At 38.3% G+C, this 13236-nt stretch overlaps 1 protein-coding gene across 2 annotated transcripts in view; it reads left to right on the top strand.

The window, feature by feature from the left end:
- The first annotated feature begins 4098 nt into the window (after positions 1-4098).
- Positions 4099-13236, top strand: part of fbxw7 (F-box and WD repeat domain containing 7) — a 104190-nt gene continuing 95052 nt past the window's right edge. The window contains exons 1-2 of one of the 2 annotated variants that reach the window (XM_055056451.1): positions 4099-4520; positions 12226-12317. The gene's annotated coding sequence lies outside the window, so the exon portion shown is untranslated. The remainder of the gene's footprint in view (positions 4521-12225; positions 12318-13236) is intronic. The other variant, XM_055056450.1, reaches the window with a different exon arrangement.

Here is a 13236-nt window from a genome sequence, read left to right as displayed (position 1 = left end):
TGGAGCCTTTCAAGCGATCCCAGTGTTGTTTCTAAACCTCGGGCCTCAGCGTGTGGTCCGGTCCAGTGTTGACAATCTACTACTGAGTCTGTCTGTTTTCCTCTCTGAGTCTGACCGTCTGATGGCCGTTTGTGCAAAGCTGATTACATTCACACCCGGGGAGGTTCTGAGGGCGCGGGAACAGACAATCCAAAGCAATGAATACAAATGAGAAACGAGGCTCTGGCTGCAAACACAGCGCAGCGAGGCCCGACTTACTGCTCACACAAACTGACCCCTGAATCGCTTTCAGTCTGATCCAATATTCTGCCATTTCATTTGGTGTTTATTGGCAAAAACTATCAAATTATGTTCTATCCTCAAGTTTTTAGTAACCCTAAAAATGAAGATTTTTTAAAAATGTTTTTGATAAAGAGCTGCTTTGTTTTTCCTCCAAACATTTGTTATTGCACCAAATCTGATTTGTAAAACTTGTCTCATTCTGGTTGCTGCTTGCAGAAAACAGAACATTTCACAGGAGAATCTAACAGTAGCCAAACTGGTTTACAAATAAACAAAACTACAGTTTCTCATTGAACCCCACTTCTAATTTTCATCAAACTTCCACCGCACCAGGTGAGAGAAGAAACATACGCAAGACGGAGAGAAATAAGACGTCTTTCTCCAGAGAATAGGTACAAGAAATCCTATTTTCTCTGGGAATTCTATTTTGCTCATGTTTGTTTCTTTTTTTGACTGAAGATGTTGCTACCAGTTTTGTTATCACTTTATACAATTGCCAGAGACACCACCATTCCCTGTTAGTTTGATTTTAGGAGCTACGATGTTAGACACAAACATGACACACCAGAGGATCTGGGGGTGTAGAAGACTTCACCTCGGTTCTGTTTTCAGCCTCTCCGGCTTTAGAGAGATGATTTCCCACAGGATTTGGACAACATCAGATAGATTTGTGTGTGTTTTAACACCTTGATGTCGTGTCCTGCGTTTGTATGATAACTGTGAGCAAAGCAGGAGAATAAGAATGGCATTGGTTTCCAGGAAAGTTGAGACTGTGTAAAATGCAAATTCAGGGAATGGGGAATGTTCCCCCTTTAGGTCTTATTTATCAAATCAGTTTCTAAATCCATCTGGAACAGGACGCAAATATCCTCCCTAATTTTAGGAGGACAACTGACTGATTTCCTCAGCGAACTACCACAAAATACCTGGTTTAAGAGCATTTGGGAACAAAGTGAGGACATCAACAGCCCTCCTTTGTTTCCAGGGTGTGCTTTTCATCTCACTGACTCCACGCTGGCCTCGGCTGCACACTTCCCAGGATCACATGCTCGCCGTTCGTGATATCTCAGGGTTTCAGACTCTCCCCTGAGGATCTGCGGGCAGGGCATGAAAATCACTGCAAGCCAAAACTAACCAATGCTGGCACTCTAGGTTTAATTTAAGCTGTACACTAATCCACAACTAAAAAAAAAGAAACAAAAGAATATAAGGAGGCTCAAAATGCTCAAAGGAGTTAAGCCTTTTTCAGCGTGCACGAGTTTATAAGTTTGAAAGCATCATGCAGTTTGCTCCCTTTCTGGGTTGTTTGTATATGTTTATTCACAATGTTCTGCCGGTCTTAATCTGTAATCTAAAAATAGGTGATACTGGATGTTTCAGTTTATTGTAGCATCCTTCAGGAAACTAAGGACTCGTTCAATAAAGTGAAACTGACAAACCTTGTCCAGTTTGACTCTCTGAGTGTCGGTCAGGATGCAGAACTGGATCTTATGATCATGCTGTCTTCTTTAGTGAAGAATAATTAAGTGTACAATGACTGTCTCTTCTTCAGGTGGCTTTCTATGTATCTGTGTGTGTGATCCTAGAACACAGTTAGGAAGAATCCCTAAATAAAACCAGGAAACTCTTACAGTCATTAATCCACCAATAAGCACGAAGAATTGACTAAATCTTAATATTCAAGTAAACTATACAGATCTACCATCATTGATTGGCTGGATTCATTTGCAGATTGGGAGCTGATAGTTACTCAACAGTTTTGTCGTTAATTACAGACGAGACACATTTGGTATGAGAAATATGCCTGGAAAGTAAATCTGCTAAAAACAATAAATGTACAAAGAAATGTCTCTAAAGAAGTGATTCTGTCATACAGAGACCAAAAGCACCAAACTAAATACTTTTATCATCCAGTTTTTGTTTGAAAGAGCAAAAAGAGATAAATAACAAATCATGCCAATGGGAATTATTGAATTTAGTTTGATAGGCAGATTTAACACATTCAAATGACGCACAACCTTTTATGAACTGTGTGGTGAGATGAGGTTGTGGTGGAGCCAGATGCACATTGTCTGAAAAAAAAAACACAATTATTAACCATCATCCTCTTTCTGCCTCCTGTCGTCTTCTCTGTCATTTTTGCCAGTAGGATGTTACTATGTGACTATATGGACAAACGTGAGTTTCTTCAAAATTGGGCCTTTTTCATTTTGTTTTTCTTGTAATTTAAATTTTCACAATTTTATGGCTAATGGAGCTAGTATGTTCATGTAGATCAGTGATCTAATCAAATGCAAGTGCTTAAATATAAAAATTCTTTACTTCTTATCTGGTTTCTTAAAGAATTTTTTGCCTCTCCTTTAAAGTCATTTATGCTTTTTATTTGACTTTTTAGTTCCTTTCCATTCCAGAACATCATGTTGATCTTTAGCAGCAGTCATTCTGCATCAAAGCAGGACATGTGAACCTGAACAAATCATTTCTGCGTCAATATAGTGGAGACTGAAAGAGATTGAGGTGGAGTTTTAAATGAGACTCTCCTCTTCTCTGCTGATGTTTGGTCAGCAGGCTGTCTCTGCAGCTGACAGGAAGACAACAACTTGTCAAATCTGCTCAGAAAACTGCAAACGGGCGACTCCCTTCCTCTGAGAGCATCTTTTTATCTTGCCAGCAGGTGGAGAAGCAGGGTGTCACCCCACCCTCTCTGTCTGTCAACTCTTCACCCTAAACCATCAGACCAGACATTAAATAGTTTTACAGTCAGCGCAACACCAAAGTGAAGCTTCTTCCCTTTAATTTTCACAATTTGTATTCAAAACTCTCTTGGTCTTTCAGTTTCTTCTTTTTGACACCAAAAACACAACTATTTACTGTTTGAATCTAACAAGCTGTCCACTATGGATGAACTATGGAACTGTAATGAATCTTGTCCAAAAGTTTACATTGAAAAACACATTTTTAAGTGAAAGTGAAGTTGAACAAGCAGAAAATGCCTCAGGACTACATGGAAATACTGACTGAACATTGTAAGTGGTTCAAACTTTTACACACTCATAAATGTAGCCAGATTAGACATGTTTTATAATTATTTGAAATACCTTGATGTCTTGAGGGAACTGGAGAGATTTGGTAGGGAGAGGATGTATGGATTTTCTTCTAAAACCTTTCACCTTCACAACCTTTAATACATAAAGAACTGAAACTATGACAAAATCTACATTTTATGTATAGTAAATACTAAAAATGCTCTGCTTTATTATATATTTGTTTTAAGATTCGTTCACTTTTTACTTTTATTTTATTTTCTTGTTTACATGCTTACTCCATTTTGAAAATATCAATAAACTGAATTCACTCTTTCTTATAATTTTCAAGATAATGTAGCAAATCTACATGACACTACAATCTGACTATGCTGCTAAGTGTGACTTACTTTCACCAACCAGCTTGGGAAATAATATCTAGGGAAAATAATTCCTAGATATACATGTCAGGATATATATACTTTGTATCTTTATATCTGTACTTTGCTGCCATTTTATATCCCCCGTATGCACCTTTATTTACATTTTTATTATGACAATCATTACTACTATTGTTATCATCATTAATTTATTCGTCTATGTATAATTTCTATGAGATTTTTTTACATCATATTTATTCTAGGTTTTGCTGGTTCCATGTATGAATTGTGATGCGTTAAACGTATAATAATAGCAATATAATCGTTTTTTGTTTTTATAAATATTACTACGTCACATTGCTGCGCAGTGAAGCAAACAAAACCGTGACGTCATCACTTCGCGACAACCACTCTTTCCTGTCGGTAGAAACGAGCAAAGCAGGCGCTTGTGGAGGAGCCTGGAAACGGCTGAAGAACACCAGAAACTGACGCGCAGTTTGGTCTCAGCAGTGTGCTTTATCCCTCGTAACGACCAGAGACCACCATAAGCTGAACTCTACAAGAACCGAACCAAGGGTTCGGGCAGACCAACCAGCATAAGCGAGCAGCTAACGTTAGCGGTGTTTTTGGCTCATCTAACCGGTCGTGCTAACGCGTTAGCCTCGGATAGTCAGGTGCAAGCCGACTGCTGGTGCTGCTACTGCTGCTGCTGCTGAAGGGAGGGAATTAAGCTTTGGCTTCCAGTGTTGAGCTTCCATGGATACATCGCCCTGGATCTACCCGGCCCGACGGAATTAGCGGAGGCTTCTGCTCTCTCCTTCTTCACATCCACCAGGTAAAACAGTCCAGTGCAAGATCACAACTGCTCCGTTCAGCAGTGAACAGAGGGGCCTAGCATCAACTAGCATTAGCTCGGTAGCTATCCGTTAGCATCGCCAACTTAACGCAGTATTTTGAAAGTGGTATTAAAGGACTCTGAAAGAACGTGAAAAGTCTTATTTTGGTTCAATTCTCTCGGTCTGACTTGAGTCTTTTTTTTCTGAACAAGGCTCACTAGCATCCCGAGCATGCTAACTGCGGGGAGTTAATTACAAGAGCGCATGAACTGGATATCTGGAGTTCTGCTCATATTTATTCAACTATCTTTATTTTTCCTAATGCACGGCGTTCACAGCGCTCCAGTCGAGTCACTTGATGTCGTTAAAGTACGATTGAAATCCTTAAAAATGTCAAAATGTAGACGCACTACGCAGAGAAACGCACAGGACTGGCTGCATGTGGTTAACCCGGTTAACATGGGCTGGATTGTAGCCCATGTGTTCTCGATACCTTATAAATATAAAGATCTGTTTTATTTTATTTTTAACGATGATAAATATCTAAATCGCTGTTATGTCTGCAGCCGATAAAAAACCCCTCTTCCCTCTGATGACTACTTGTAGATGTCAGGAAAAGTAAAGTTACAAAGTGTTTAAGTAGCCTGTGCTTGAGCTCTTCAAACAACACTCCAGACTTAGTTTCAAGTGACGCATCACTGAAAAAGGCTTTGAAACTATAATGTTTACATGTGATGTTATATAAGAGTAATGTTGTCAGAAGTTTGTAGAAGAAATATTATGTATTTATTACAGGGCATCAAATGCTCAGCGTCCAAGTAATGCACTTTGGGACTTTGTAATATTGTAAAACTTGTTTTTTAAATCTGCATATCAAGTTCATTTTTATATCTTGGGTAGGATAGATGCGATAGATCTTTGTCAAATTATTTGCTCACATTGCAAATAATGTAACAGATGTCTGAATAAAGATGTCTGCAAAAATATTCAAAACAAATAAGTTGATTTAGAAGAGCATTAAGTGACCTTGAAATTCACACCAAGAACATTTTTATTAGTCTAAAACTAAGCAGAATATGTGAGTTGATTTTTGTACCTCCCCGTAGTCTAAAACCTCTGCAAAAGTTGCACAGAAATTTTCTGCATTTCAAAACATTTTGTTGATGTCAGCTTGGAATGTCCAACAAATGATCTTTGATGAATGTTCCTCCTTTCTCGGGCTTAATTATCTTGTAGTAAGTCTTGTTTGTAGCCACACGATCATGGTCTTTACTGTTTAAAATGATATTATTTTACAATTTAAAATGGTGACAGCCAATACTCAGCAGTCAAACATGTTTGCTCTTTAGAAATCAAGTTGTTGGGCGTCGCATGCTATTTTAGCTCTGCAGTGTTTGATATTTCTTTTGAATGAATAGGAATGTATTTTGTCCTTTTGGCAGACTGTGTGTAACAAAGTGCTGAAATATTCAAGTGAAAATGGAGCCATGGCTGGGTTCTTTGTAATATGAATGAAAGGCTGTTAACATGTGACTGTAGAAAAACAACACACCATGTGGTTTCAGAGTATCATTCATTATTTCAGATTTAGTTTTGACAGATGTTCTGTAGAACGTTTTGAACCTGGTGCATTCTCACTCTCTCTTTTCAGTCTCTCTCTTTTTTTCTCTCTCTCTTCCACTCTCCCTCTGACTATCATAAGGTGAAAGCAGTAAGTTAAAGTGATGGAGGTGTAACCAGCTGAAGCTTATATTTCCTGTTGTGCATCATCGTTTTCAGAAATGATGTCTCTCGACTTGGATGATTTTAAGCTTGATACGAAGAAGTACTTTGGTTTTTGTCAATGATACGACTTTCCGTACAGAGAACTGTAATGGTAGCAGTTCAGATAATTAGTACTAGGGATGAACTAATTTGTTGTCCAGAGACGGGAATCAGACAATTTTTTTCCCAATCGGCTCTGATTGGCTGATCAAATACAGTTTTTTGTTTTTTTGTTTTTTAAGGCAAACTCATTAAAGATCCTAGATTATAAGAAGAATAGATGCAAATAAAAACAAATAAAGCTTATTAGCCTGAGCCGACACTATTTTTATTGTTCTTTGACTCATGACACAAACACCTTCATTAATCACCTGGTTTGGTCATAAAATCGATTTCTATCCTACTGTGATGGATATTTCAGAACAAATGTTTTTTTGTGTGATTTGGGATTGATGGCTACAGATTTGTTAGTGTTTTTTAAAGGGCCAGTAGTATATATTTTTTGTCATTTTATAACACAGTCAAATAACTGTTACCTTCACTTCTCATAAAAATGCTATATCAAACACAACTTAAAAGAAATTTGATTTCGTAATTTAATTGGTTTCTATGTTTAAAACTTCTGCTCTTTCTGAAACCTCAGGAAATTATCACAACCCGGCTCCTCCATTAACCCTTTAACAACGTATTTACCAGCGTTGCTATGAGAAGTAGCGCCTATAATGAGCTCAGCAGATGTGCATTTAGACCAGGTGTTTGCTAATTACTGCTGGCTAGTCTGAAGGAACTGAGTGGGAGAGTCATGGGAGAGGACTGCTATGCCTTTGAGGTGGAGCTTGATCCTACAGATGTGGCTGTTTAGCTTTGCCATGGGAGATTAAATGATTTCTCAAACATGCATGAAAGAATCAAATCAACACTCCATATACGACAATGTTTTTGATGAGGAAATAACGTTATAATTTGATGGAAAACAAAAAAGTACATTTTCCGTAACACTGCCCCTTTAAATCCATTCTGTGACAAACAGCATCAAATGAAAAGATAAAAAACTTGGATTTGGTGCTCTCATGTTACCCACTGGGACACTGTGGTTGCTTTGTGATATTGTGAGATGACTGCTTTTAAGAAATAGACAAGCTAGAAATAACCTCATCGGTTTGTGTCCACAAGAACCGCTCGCCATCAGAATATATGTATTCTCGTGAAAGAGTCGCAGAACTCCTTGATCAAAACGTGAAACGTTTTCTAGAAAGCAACCCTCATGTTTCCCCCGTCGTTCTGGCTCGTGGCACTGTGGCTTGGTGATGATTTTGAAAATGTAAAGTGCGAAGATAGGACAATGGTGTCAGGAAAAGAATGGCATATTTTCGGTCCACATGGAGCGTGAGGATGATGACATGAGATTTCCTGGCTGATAGTTGTGGCGAGGCCTTGAGAAGTGAGAGACCAGGGCTATCTCAAGAGTTTGTTTGCTCAAAGCCTTACATTCCCACACTCCTGACTTGCGCTGTGTTACCCACCCCAGGGCTTTCCTAAGCCCTTTCTCATGTGGACAGTGGGTTTCCTGCTGTTTGAAGACTGTGTTGATAAATTGTGACGTCAGCTGGCGGCGCTCACGTGACATTTCTTCAAATTTATCCTTAAAATAGAGAACAGTTCCTAATTGCAGCAACGTGGAGCCTCGTGATACTGAATATTTATTTTCCCTATGTAACGTAGTCATTGATAGGATTATTCTGCTGTTTTTAAACTAGGGAATAGGGATGCAAGTTACCAATTAATGAGTTAAAGTTAGTTGACTTTATAGATTGTTGATGGATTAATTGATAAGTGGCCATTTTCTTAAAAACTTGAGTTTTCTCTTGTATTAACAAGGCTGACGGTCTTTCTATCACAAAATGTTTTAGAATATAATGAAGTAAATAAAATAAAAATAGCATTAATTTGTGTGAGTTGTGTTAAATACTGAATAAAATTAAAATGATGGTTTTATCATATGATTAACCTTCCTGTGATTAATACATCTCATAGAGTCCATTTGGCTCCACAAGCTTTTTCCCTGTGCGCAGTCTGGTGGGTCACAGCGTGCGCTTTTACCAGCTGACAATCTGACGGGACACTTTTCCCTTCGCCCGTCTTCCCTCCTTCCACTGTCTAACCATGACAAAATCTGCTCAAGGCCTCATACAGCTTTGGACCGGCCCGGCAGGATGAGTTAAATCCACTGGGCTGCCAGAGATGGGCGACAAGCAGAATTCACGATTTTATGTCAACGCTGTACATAATTCTGTCCTCAAAGATAAATTATTCTCATTACTCGCTCAAAGCGCAAATGCAAGACTACAAGTTATTCCTGCGGTTCACATGGAGCTGTGCAAGCAGAGCTAATGCGGTTCATTTTAAACTCTCACTGTGATATCGATTTTATGTACAAATCCTTACAGGTCAGCCTGTGTCCAGTTTGAGTGAAAGGAGGCGTGTGCGATCCGCACTGAGGGAAACTTAGTAAAGCAGCGGCATCGCGCGAAGCAAAGCGCAGTGGCACTGAACTAAGTGAATTAAAATTGTATGTAGGAATACAGACGTTCCAGGACTAGAAATTGCAAGTCTCTGTAGAATCGATTTTATTTTTATGTCTCTTCACCAGAGCATCAATAAATATCAGTTGATTCAAAAATATGACTAAATATGGTTACTGTGTACAGTCTAGTGATTCAAATGATACTGTTTAAAAGTAAAAATGAAAATTATCATCAAGAGCAGTATTTGTGTTTGTGGAGCTGTGACTGCTCTGCCATGCAGTCACAGTCATACAGCTACCTATGACTGCATGGATTTAATGATTATTATTATTATTAATAACAACAACAACAACAATAATAATAATAACGCATTTTATTTGTCAGTGCCTTCCAAAACACCCAAGGACACTTGACAACATTAAAAACACAAAAAACGCATGAAGACACAAAAACTACAAAATATCATAATCCCTCTCAATATTATAATATTACCACAAAAACTTGCAATGAAGTTCTAAATCTTTATTGCCCCATATCTTACTGGATAAAACACTATCGGTATTTTGTTCATGTAGGAAATCAGAAAACTGTTCTCAAACCCGATTGGCTGGGAAATGGGTTATGTTGTATTCCCACGATTGTTTCTAATGTAAATATAAAAAAATGCTTCTGAAAATATTGAGGCAAGAAAAAGATTAATTGCAAACACTTTTGGTTTGAAGCTACAGCGACGAGGTGAAGCTAACAGAAAGAAACAGAAAGACATAGTTTGCTGTAAATGCTTTCGAGGTGCCGGTCGCTTAGCGATAACTAAGGCACTGACGCCACATACAAGCTCAGCAGTTTGAAAATGAAAGACGGACTGCTGCTGGTGGTGGGGTTTGTTTTATGAATTCTTCCATTGAACAAAAGCAAAGCAGTGGAGTCTGAAATGGAGAGGAGGAGCTGGAAACTAGTCCCAGACAGCAGAAGCAAAGTCCCATCTGTTTTAGTGGTGTAATTCAACAAGGAACCGCTCTGATAACCATCAAAGAAAGAGACGGTGTTGGGATTTAACTGGCTTGGCTTTAGTATTGTATACTAAAGCCACCTCAAAAGGTGGAGGAGGGAGGGAGGCGAGAGACTGAGAGCGAGAAAAAAACAAATGAAAGGGCTTTTTTTCTCTCTCTGGAGATCCAGCAGGGATCTCCCGTCTCCAGAAACTCCCTTAGAGGGTGTAAGTGATCAGAACCATCCAGCTGGTTCAGGGCGACACAGCTTTACTGCCGTAAAGGTCAGGCTGCAGTTGGTTCTCACTCCAGGAGGCTCTTCCTCCTGGAGTTGGTTGGGATCAAGCCTCTTAGATAATCACCTGCTACAGTAAATAGAAACACAGAGGAGGGATACAGGAATAAGTTCTAAGCTGTAGGTAATGCTATTAGATATTTGTTGTTATTGTTACCAGGTTTTGGACTCTGTAAAGTCTTCATCCGAACCAGCTTACCAGATGTATTTCTCACCGTTATTTTACATTTCTCTGCCTTTTTGAATCCCATCTGGATCACTTGGTTTTTCTCTGTTCACTGCAAAAGCACAAAAAATCTTACCAAGTATTTGGCAAGATTTTCAACTGCAAATATCAGCACTAAGATTTTAAGTGCAAATATCTTAGTAGACTTGAAATAGGATAAAAGTAACTCTGTAAGAAACTTTACAGAAAGCTATATGAGCTTGTAAATAATTCCTTAATATTGTCAAAGCACGAGTTCCATTGGCAGAAGATTTAATTTAGAAAATGTTGCAAGTGAAATAATCTGCCAGTGAATTTGAACATTTTTGAAAAAATCTACATGTAGAAATTATTGACTTGAAGGGGCAGTATTATGTGTTTTCAAGGCGCACAGTATTATTTTATAGCTTAAATAACTGTTGACTTCAGTTCTATTTATAAAATATGAGCTAAAAGACATTTTACTTCATACTTTAATGCCTTGAAATTGGGTCTCTGTCTACTTAAACACTCCTACTCTTTTTGAAACTCCGCCTTCTGAACTTCATCACAACACGGCTTTTCTATTAACCCTTTAACAACATGTTTACCAGCATTTCACTGAGAAGTGGTATAATCAGCTCAGCAGATGCTGAGCTTAAGTGTTTGCTAATTGCTTCTGGCTAGTCTGAAGGAGCTGAGTAGGGGAGTCACACTCTGTGAGGCAGCAGAAACTTTGATACAGAAGCTCTTAGTTTAGGTGCTTGTCAAAGGTGGAGGTAGTTGCCCCCAGACGACTGGCACAGCTGAATGGTTGCTACAGGAGATTCAGTTATTTCTCAAACATGTAGGAAAGAATCAAGGCAACACTCCAGGTATGTTGTTTACGAAGGAATAACATTAGATCAAAAAAGTCGATTTTACATCACACTTCGTCTTTAAAACTAGCTTCGATATCTTGCTGAAAAGTTTTTCATAAGTTTTGTCGTTTCTCAAGTCTACACGAGAAACTAGAACAAAAATTCTCTGTAAGACCTTGTGTTTTTGAAGTGTTGTGTCTCTCTAATATATTAAACCGGATGTTTGAGATGCAGCAGCAATTTGGTCTGCTGTGACGTTAATGACCCTCTGCTCTGCATCTGTGACATCTATGAAATATGTTAATAATTCAGTGCTGGGCATGTATCTTAAGATGTTTTGCAAACAGAGAGGAATCTCCCCGGTTCTGATGTGAGCTGTGTTGTAAACGTGGGGTGACGGTGCAGCGATGACGGGGCGCTGACAGTTGGGGACACAGCAAGTCAGACGCAATGCTAGAGAATCATTTCCTCACACTTTGCTGTCGGGTGCAAACCGGGGTTAAAATATGATGGAATGAACGGAGACACAAGTTACTCTCTCTCTCCCTGTTTGGTTTCCTCGTCCCACAAGGGGTACCACCAGGAGTCTAAAGTACAGTCAGTCACTGCAGCTGGAGCACACAAACATAATTGTGAATTCTTGTTTTCCCCTAAACTAAAAGTGAGTTTTGTTTCAAATTGGACGATTTTCTTTTCTCCTATTCTTCCATCTTTAATAGTAGACACCTTCTGTACAGCTGAAAATTGTCTATGTATGAGATCAGTGTGAAAAAACGTTGACAGTTTTAATAAGCAAAATTTCTTGGGAATAAAATATAACTTTCTTTTAACCCTACATGTCAATTTTCAGTTCACTTTATTTCTACGAACACTGTTTCTTGGGACACTTTACAAAAAAGAGTATTTTAGTATTCAAAGAAAACGTTTTTATGAGGGTGGAATCACCAACATGCAGCTTTCAATCCTGCACTTAGCGATAGCATGCAGCTAATGGATTGGGCTCATCAGGATTTATGGATAGATGTAGCTTAGTATCAGTAAAATAATGGGGTAAATGTGTCCTGTGCTGTCTGATATTTTTTTCCAGGTGGAGTACACAGCAAAGAGAATTGGTCCGAGCACGGAGCTCTGTAGTACTCCACAAGTGAATCTGCAGAGTGGATAAGATTTATCATTCAGGTAAACCAGCACAACCAAAATCTATAAATAAAACCAAAATAAAAGAACACACACAACCGAAAACATAAATAAAATCCACGATGTCTCTGTAAACAAAATGACCCTTCAAAAAATAGTAACCATCAGAAGAGAAGTTATTGAGCTGATTTTAATTTATCATATGCTTATTGCTTATAAAACACTTAAAATGGGAGCAGTAATGAAAGGAATAACTTGACAGGGTCCACGTTATTGCAAGTCAAGAAAGAAAAAACTTTTGACCTTTTTGTTGTTTTTAGTTTGATAATTTATTTCTTCTAAGCAAAGAGGCCAAACATCTCTGCAGAACTCTGTCGTCATGACATTCTTCCCCCTCTCCAGTGTTCATTGTTGGTATTTCTTATTAAAAGCATGGAAATGAAAAGATAAAAAGTAAATGATTTTAATAACACATGTAGCCAGTGAGTTTGGAAACATGCTGTGTCTGCATGTTTACTTACATTTTGTAGAAAAGGAGGAAAAAACAAGAAGAACTGTTGGCGGTTTCAGCAGATTTTCCCTGGCTCTGTTTCTCCTGTGTGACACAAACAGTCTTAAAATGTACAATTCAAAGTTATGTAGATTAGTTCTGTGGCCCAAATTTTCCTCCGCGTCGATGAATTATTTACCGTCTCTCTAAATTCAAGCAGGCACGTGGCAAGTCAGCTCTGGTCTAAAATACATCATGTTTAATTTCATCTTGAGTTTAATCGGAAAATCTTTTCATCGTGTGAAAAACCCAGAGAAACCGGTGTGCTTTGAACTAAACTTTGATTAAAATTTAAGCTTTTTGAACGTTTTAGTTTTATTTAAGCTACTTTACATTGGCCATTTATTTAAAGATGGATAAGGGACATAAGAGGAGGTGAAAGGTTTGAATTATTAATGTTGGTGTGGAACA

Source organism: Poeciliopsis prolifica, unplaced genomic scaffold, assembly GCF_027474105.1.
Source record: "Poeciliopsis prolifica strain line A6 unplaced genomic scaffold, Auburn_PproV2 SCAFFOLD045, whole genome shotgun sequence".
NCBI classification, from domain to species: Eukaryota; Metazoa; Chordata; class Actinopteri; order Cyprinodontiformes; family Poeciliidae; genus Poeciliopsis; species Poeciliopsis prolifica.
This window is presented reverse-complemented; position numbering and strand designations above follow the sequence as displayed.